Here is a 7,678-nt window from a genome sequence, read left to right on the forward strand (position 1 = left end):
CGGAATAAATCCTACGAATTAAACAAAAGGGCTTCACGGCAATATATCTCGCGAACTAACTTACTCGAAAGCCAAAACTAATTGCACAGAAAAATCCACGGGATTTTTCTACCCCGAAAACATATAAAGTAAGTGGGGTTTGCAACTCAAAATAAAGCCACACATTAAAGCGAGATAAAACCTCTAAACGGGAAAATAAACTACCGGATAAACCCTACACGGAACAATACGAGTGACCGCTCTAAAATACATAGAAATATGGTCCCTAAAACATGTACATTAAATCTATGGCATACGGGCAGTCCGGACACACACGAGAATTAACTGCGGAACGGATCCTAGTTAAACAGCACGTAAAACGAGGCATTAGGCACTCTAAACAGCGTTAAACAAATATGCATGTTGGATAATCGTGTTCTACTCGCGAAGCTACCCCAAAACGATATATAACACGCTGCGATCCGACTAACGGAACTAAAGATACGGGCGTTTAAAATCTAACCTCTTATCTGGAATTATATTAATTCCAAATCAAGCTAAAATCACAAATGGGCCAAACGGGGTTCACACAGGTAAGGTGCGCAGGGGGCGAGGGATAGCTACCTTGGCCACTTGGGCCTGGCCGGTTGGAGAGGAGGCCGGCCTGGTCGGCTCGGGCCGGCTTGGAGGCGGCGGGAGCTGGGCCTCGACCTGGAGAGCGGAGAAGCCAGCTGGGCCTCGGGGCGCTCTGGACCGACTGCTGGCGATGGCCACGCGGCCCACATCGCAGGCGAGGCGTCTCCTCCTCCCAGATCCGATCGGAACGAGGGACGGCGCGGCCTCGCGATGGCGCCCGTTGACGGCGATGCGGCAGAAGGCGAGGCGGGGGGTGCGAGGCTGGCCGGCGGGAGGCGGCAGGGCGGAATGGGGCGGCGCGGCGAGGCGCAAGGCAACGGCGCATGGCGGCAGCGGTGAGGGGGCGCACCGGCCGGCGAAACTCCGGTGGGGTTCCGGCCTGTGGGGACCCGTCGAGGGAGAGGCGAGGGGCGACTCCGGCGGCTCGAGCTGCTGCCTCGGGCACGGGCGGCACGGAGCGCTACGGGGGGCGGCGGCCGGATGGGCCCGGTGCGGGCCTGCTGCGGGCCTCACGGGCCCGGCGGCGCTGGCAGGGGAGAGAGAGGTGGGGCGGCGGCTAGGGTTTGGTGGGGTGCGGAAATTGAGGAGGATTTTGAGGAAGGCTGTCTAAAAATTAAGGAGGAGGGGGTTTTATAGACAAATGGGGGGCTCGGTTAACCGGAATTTCGTTCCGGATCCAACCGCGGGGTCGGATTCGGACGATTCCGAACGCGGGTATGGGTACGCGGCCGTGTTGTGTAGATATCCGGAGACGAGAGGGAGAACGGGCGGTGCAGCACATTTTTAAAAATACCGGCAGACGTCCGACGAATAACCGAAGACGGTGCCGCTACGGGCGACCGTTCGGGTACCAGACGGTCTCCGATCGCGACGAAATTCGACAGGCAACCTAGCTATAACTAATCACGATCGCACGTCGAATCCCAACCCGATCAGAGAAAGTTTTAACCGCACTTTAAAACAGGGTTCCAACGGTGCCGCGGGCGCGTGCGTGTGCGGTCAGGCTCGGAACGAACAACGACGAGAACCGGCAACTACTAACGAATGCAAGTTTGAAAATTGGCGGCAACGAAGATGCCGATGCAGTGCAGATGATGCGCATGATGCGATGATGATGCAACAAATAAAATAAGCCACACGACGAAAACGGAAATACAGGGGAAGCTTCTAGAACGTCGGCATCGGGCTGTCACAATGACATGGCAATTCACACAATCAAACCTAAACATTAAGTGAAGTTCAATATGCATCGAGTTGAATATCGACGAAACTCCATCGTTAATTATTTAGTTCTATCCCGATTAGGCACACATCAATATTAAATGTGGTTAAACATGGAAAGAGGTGAAGCGTAATGAATCTACCTATCTAGGCATTTTAAATGAGGTCACAAACGACATATAGCATCTCCGAACTGACCACATAGATTAATTTACAATTCTGCCTAGATCTCAAGTAACACGGTTTAATATTTGTTAAACATCAAAATAAAGTGGTTCACGTGATTCTATGCATTGTTGCAATCAATTTACAGATATGGAACATCTCCAACGGAGCTACGGTTCAAAAGATACGAACACTGCAAGATATGATGACATGAATGCAATATGTATGCAAGACAACCACGAACATTCCAAAACATACAAACAGCAAGATAATATGAAGCTACACAAGATTCTATACAAGTTTCATATAGGACACAATCAAAACGGAGCAATGGTTCAACAAAAACAAGGTACACAATAAATAGTTATAATCTGCCAAAAACAGCAACATGACATTTTCTACACCCCAAAACAACAAGCTACATAAATCCAAAATGCTCAAACAAGGCATGAGGCAGTAGTAGTCAAGATGCACAACAACACCCTACTAAATACAACTTGCATGGAAGCATGGATCACTAGGAAAAGAACTCACAAAATGGCATCTCACACACAGTTTCACACATAGTGAAAATGACACTGTTGATAGTGCAATTTTCGGTCTGAAGGCATATTGACAGCAGCAAAACTATATGCTACATGGCACCGAATGGTATGAAAATTTACAGCATGCTAGAGAATCTTAAGGAATACAATTAACTCCATTGCATGAACCCCAAATGAGATGTAGATCACTAGGAAAACTCATGGCAAGACAACAACAAAATAGAACAGATTTCAGACTTGGAAATATTTCAGCATCTCCGAAACAACACTATTTCCTAGCATGTTGGCAACAAGCAAACAACACCTAAACATGGATTTCTATTGCAACCAAAATTACTAGGGGCTAGCATACATATCCAAGAGCATATCTCTAGTTCACTACTCATGCATATCACACACGGAATAAATCCCAAAAAATAGACAAGAGGGCAACATGGCAAAATATCATGCACACTAATTTGCTCAAAAGATAAAATTAAATGCACAGTAAAATTCTATGGATTTTTTACCTCGAAAACATATATAATATATGGGGTAGCAAAATAAAACTAACGCCACATGTATATGCGAGAATATGTCCTAAACACGACATAGCAAACAAGCGACGGAACCTACATGCAAAAAAGGAAACAACTACTCTGAAATACATGGCAAAGGGTCCCGAACAACATGAACATTTTATCTACGGGGGTTGAACAATCCGAACGCGCATGAAAATAGTTACGAAATAATTAACCTATTGGGATAGCATGCAATTCTACGCAAACGACAAGTCAAACTACTCCAAACATGCATGCAAGTTGCAAAATAATATTCAACGTGAAATTCTACACAAGTTACATATATAACTTGTCGCAATCCGACACACGATTTGAAATCTACTGGCATTTGAAATCAATAGTCTTTCTAAAATTGAATAAATTCGCAAACCAGGAAAAAAATACACTAACGGGCCGAAACCATATTCGGGCTTAAAAAGTGCACTCGACGCAGGTTAATAACGAAAACGCACAAGGGAGGAACATGCTATTTGCTCACCTAGAGGCCCAAGGCCTGGTCAATGGCGAAGGGGGCTGAGCCTTGCAGGTCCATCGAGGCACTGATGAGGCCGGTACTTGGCGCTGGGGATGGCAACACGGCCTCGGGAGGAGATCGGGGGAAGGGTCGGCATCCAGGTGGCGGCGGCGCGATCCGGGCCCGGGGAGGGCCGAATCTGGGCCCGGATGGGCCTGGCGGCTGAGGGAGGAGAGAGGAGGAGACTATGGTGGCGGCTAGGGTTAGGGGGTGGCACAGATCCCGAGGTGGGCAGGGTTGGCTGTCCAAATTAGGCACGGAGGTTGTCTATTTATAGACACGGGCTAGGGTTATCCAAATCCGACTCCTTTTTCGACCACGGGATCGCGATCGGACGGCCACCGCCGCGGGAATGGCTAGCTGGGGCTGTGTAGAGTGGCTAGTCGGAGACGAGAGGGAAAACGGACACCCAGCAACGCGATTTACAAACGTCGAAAAACGTTTGACGAATAACCGAAGACGGTGCCGCTACGGTCAACCGTTCGGGTACCAGACGGACTCGGATTGCGACATAAATTGGCAGGCGGCCTATCTATATCTAAATAAGACCACACACCAAGTTTCAACCCAATCAGACAAAAGTTTATACACCGTTTTAAAAACAAGGTTATCACAATGTCGCGGGGGCGCGCGAGTGTGGTCGGGCTCAAAACGGACAACGACGAGAACGAAGAGGACCGACAACTAATAATGGATGCAGGTTTTGAAAACTGGCGGCAACGGAGTGCCGATGCAATGCGGATGATGCAAATGATGCGATGATGAATGCGACAGACAAACTTACAACACGACGACAACAAAATAAAAGGGGAATCTTCTTGAGCTTCGGTCTCGGGCTGTCACAACTCTCCTACACTACAAGAGGATCTCAATCCGAGATCCAAGTATGAAAGGGGAAGAGGAAGAGCAAGAGCAATAGGTAAACTTAGTTGCTTTTTGACAAAGGAGTGAAACCAACGATCCTTGAAGGTTGCAAAGAGATGAAGAATGATATGAGGAACAATCAATAATTCAAACAAAATTTTGGCAGCACTGCGATAGGAAAAGGGGACAAAATTCGATACAATGGAAAGATCTTGAAAAGATTAACAACAATCCAACTAAACTGATAAGCAATGAGAGAACATGATCTTGACAGAGCAAGATGATAGATTGAAGAGAGCAACATCACCATAACTCATGAACAAGAGAATAGAAACTAGATCTCGGAAAGAAAGAACGAAGAAGAAAATTGAAAACTACTACCATGAGAATCTTGAAGAACACCTTGAGAATGAAGAGATCTTGAGCCGCCTAATAGAAAACTGAATGAGGCACCGGAATAATTGAGAGACGAACGAAAAGACAACAATTGAGAAGAATTGAGAACGAAAGTTGAAAGCTGAGAACGAAGAAATCTTCGAAATGACGGCCTTCGGAAGGATTGAGAAATGAACATAACACTGAAATCCACCAGATAGATAAGGCAAGAATTTCTTATGGTCGAAACCAACTGAAAGAGACACAAGCTGAGAATGAAGAGAAGGGACACCACCAAAATAACTAAGGCCCTCTGGAATAAGAAGAATGAAAGGTTGAGCCAAATATGTGAATTAATTCAAATTGATCTTGAAGAAGGAATACGGCTGATGAAATTCATACTTACGTCATAGTTGAAAACAATTAGAGAACTCCAGAAAGATTACAAGAGCCAGATAAGATCCCGGGAAAAGCCTGTGGGTTATGGGCCCACTCAAAGAAACCACCATTAAAAAGATTTCTAAGCAAGAGATATTGCACCGGTAAAAAAAAACTTGATGAGGTTGGGTACCTCGAAATAATTGAAAGTATTCAGAACAAGAACTAGTGAGATATCTTCAGCACTCCGGTAGGAAAAGAGAGAGATGAAAAAACAAGAGAGATTTGAATATGAATTTCGAACATGAGAAATAATTTAAAGGGGGAAAAGGATATGATGAACACGGAAAGCTTGAACTGAATCCACCAGAAAATAAAACAAGAATGAAGAATGATGAACTCGAAACTCCTAAGAATCTTCACAATGAATCACCGGATAAGAGAGAAAAGAAAAGATAGCGGAAGCATCACTAAAGAGAAAGACACGTGGATGAAGATAGAATCAGAGGAGAAAAGGGTGGGAGGGCGGGGAAAACAAAGACCACTAGGGACGGATGAGGCAAACTCCGGAAGAAATGAGATATTGATCTTGCAAATATTGGAAGGACTAGTACAAATGCCCGTGCGTTGCACCGGACAATAAAAAAGTACCCAACCTTCTTGTAGTGCCATTATGCAGCATTCATTGTAATAAATGTGTATAATAATGTATATGTTTTCTATTACTGCCTTTTTGCAAGCTTGCGAATCAAAAGTACCCCGTCCGATTCAGTGAATAAAAATATGATTCTTCATTTATGTCAAATAAACGTTATAAGCTTGAACATGATGTGGTTTAATATTTTCCCAAAGGTACAAGTCACGAGAAACAAACAGTATTCCCAGAAGAGCAATATTTGCAACAAACAGACTCTAGTCAAGGAATGGCAGAGGTGTGAAACACGAGCAAGAAATGTGATCTGATTCGGCAAGAACCCTCCAACTATCATCAAGTTAAACTTAACCAGTGCTTCAGTCTCTTTCCCATGATTAGCCAGTGCAGACAACAATGCATTCCACGTACATGCCTCCTTCTCACATACAATCTGAAAGGCTCTCCTGCAACAATCATGCTTCCCATACTTCCCATACATGTCGATCAATGCCGTTCCCAAGAACGCTGTAGAGTCAGCCTCATGCCGAAAAACATATGCATGAACAGCCGTCCCAACCGCAAGCCCCCCGGCACCGTCCAAGTTTGCACAAGCCGAGAGCACGCTGACCAATGTGGCCTCCCCGAGCCGCCCGATGTTGTCCAGCAAAAATCTCCTGAGGGCCTCAACAACATCCTAGTGGCACCCATTCCTGGATAACCAAAGATGAGCATTGTCCAAGACACCACATCCCTCACCACCATCCGCTCAAAGAATTCTCTAGCCGCAACCACGTCTCCGGCGAGGCATAGCACATCAAGCATGGCATTAGAGGAGATCAGATCCGGGCTGGCCATTTCGTCAAACACCTTAGATGCGTCACACCCGAGACGGCCAGCTCGGCCATAGGAGCTGACAAGCGAGCATACAATGAAGCGATCAGCTGTAAGCCCGCAGCGGAGACACTGTGCGTGGAGGGCCCTGGTGGCTGGTCCGGAGGCGGAGGCGAACCTGAGGATGGAAGGGAACGTGTGGCCGTTGGGGTGCGCCCCGGCTGCGAGCATGGCCGAGAAAAGGCGGAGTGTGGCGCATAGCGGGGTGATTGTGGAAGCGGGGAGGCGCAGGTGGGCATGGATGAGGCAGTTCTAGGGGAAGGTGGCAGCAGCGTGGGAGGGGGAGAGCGTGCCAGAGGCGAGGAGGAGGGCATGGACCTGGAGGAGCCGGCGAGGGGCGGAGAAGTGCTTCTGGAGGAGGCGCTTGAGGACGGAGAAGGAGTACGGGGAGCCCGCCCACATATGCGTCGTGACGCTCGCCGGTGCCGGAGCCGCCGTCGACGGGCCGGCGTCCTCAGCCAGATCGGATCCAAGTTCAGGGAAGCTGCTACGCTATCCCCGGCGAGGGGAGTAGGAGTTGGGGGAAGGGGCAGGAAAACTAAAAAATAAAAAGCAAAAACAGAGTGGAGAGGGAATCGAACCTGGGTCTTCAGCTAAGAAGAGCAAGGCTCTCTCCATCCTGCTAGTCCTTCACTATGGACATAATATGGCGGCATAGGTTCAGATAATACGTGCGGGCCGGTGAAAGAAAAAACTGAATCGTTTTTTGACTTACGGGTGGCATTGGTGGGTAATTTTGACCAACTTCAGGGGCAATTTTGATGATGTAGGGACAGAAGTTATCCGTGCTTTATTAGTAGGTAAAGATTGAATAAGTTGAAGAGAAGCACACCGGTTGAAAAAGAATTGGCATCACGACTCCGGTTAACAAGAATTGAAAACACAAATTTGATTGAGCAAAGAATCTGCATTCCCA

At 47.3% G+C, this 7,678-nt stretch overlaps 1 pseudogene; it reads right to left on the reverse strand.

The window, feature by feature from the left end:
* Positions 1 to 497: 497 nt before the first annotated feature.
* Positions 498 to 7,164, reverse strand: LOC123396232 (annotated as a pseudogene).
* Positions 7,165 to 7,678: the final 514 nt, after the last annotated feature.

The sequence above is a fragment of the Hordeum vulgare genome, chromosome 5H, assembly GCF_904849725.1.
Source record: "Hordeum vulgare subsp. vulgare chromosome 5H, MorexV3_pseudomolecules_assembly, whole genome shotgun sequence".
NCBI lineage: Eukaryota > Viridiplantae > Streptophyta > Magnoliopsida > Poales > Poaceae > Hordeum > Hordeum vulgare.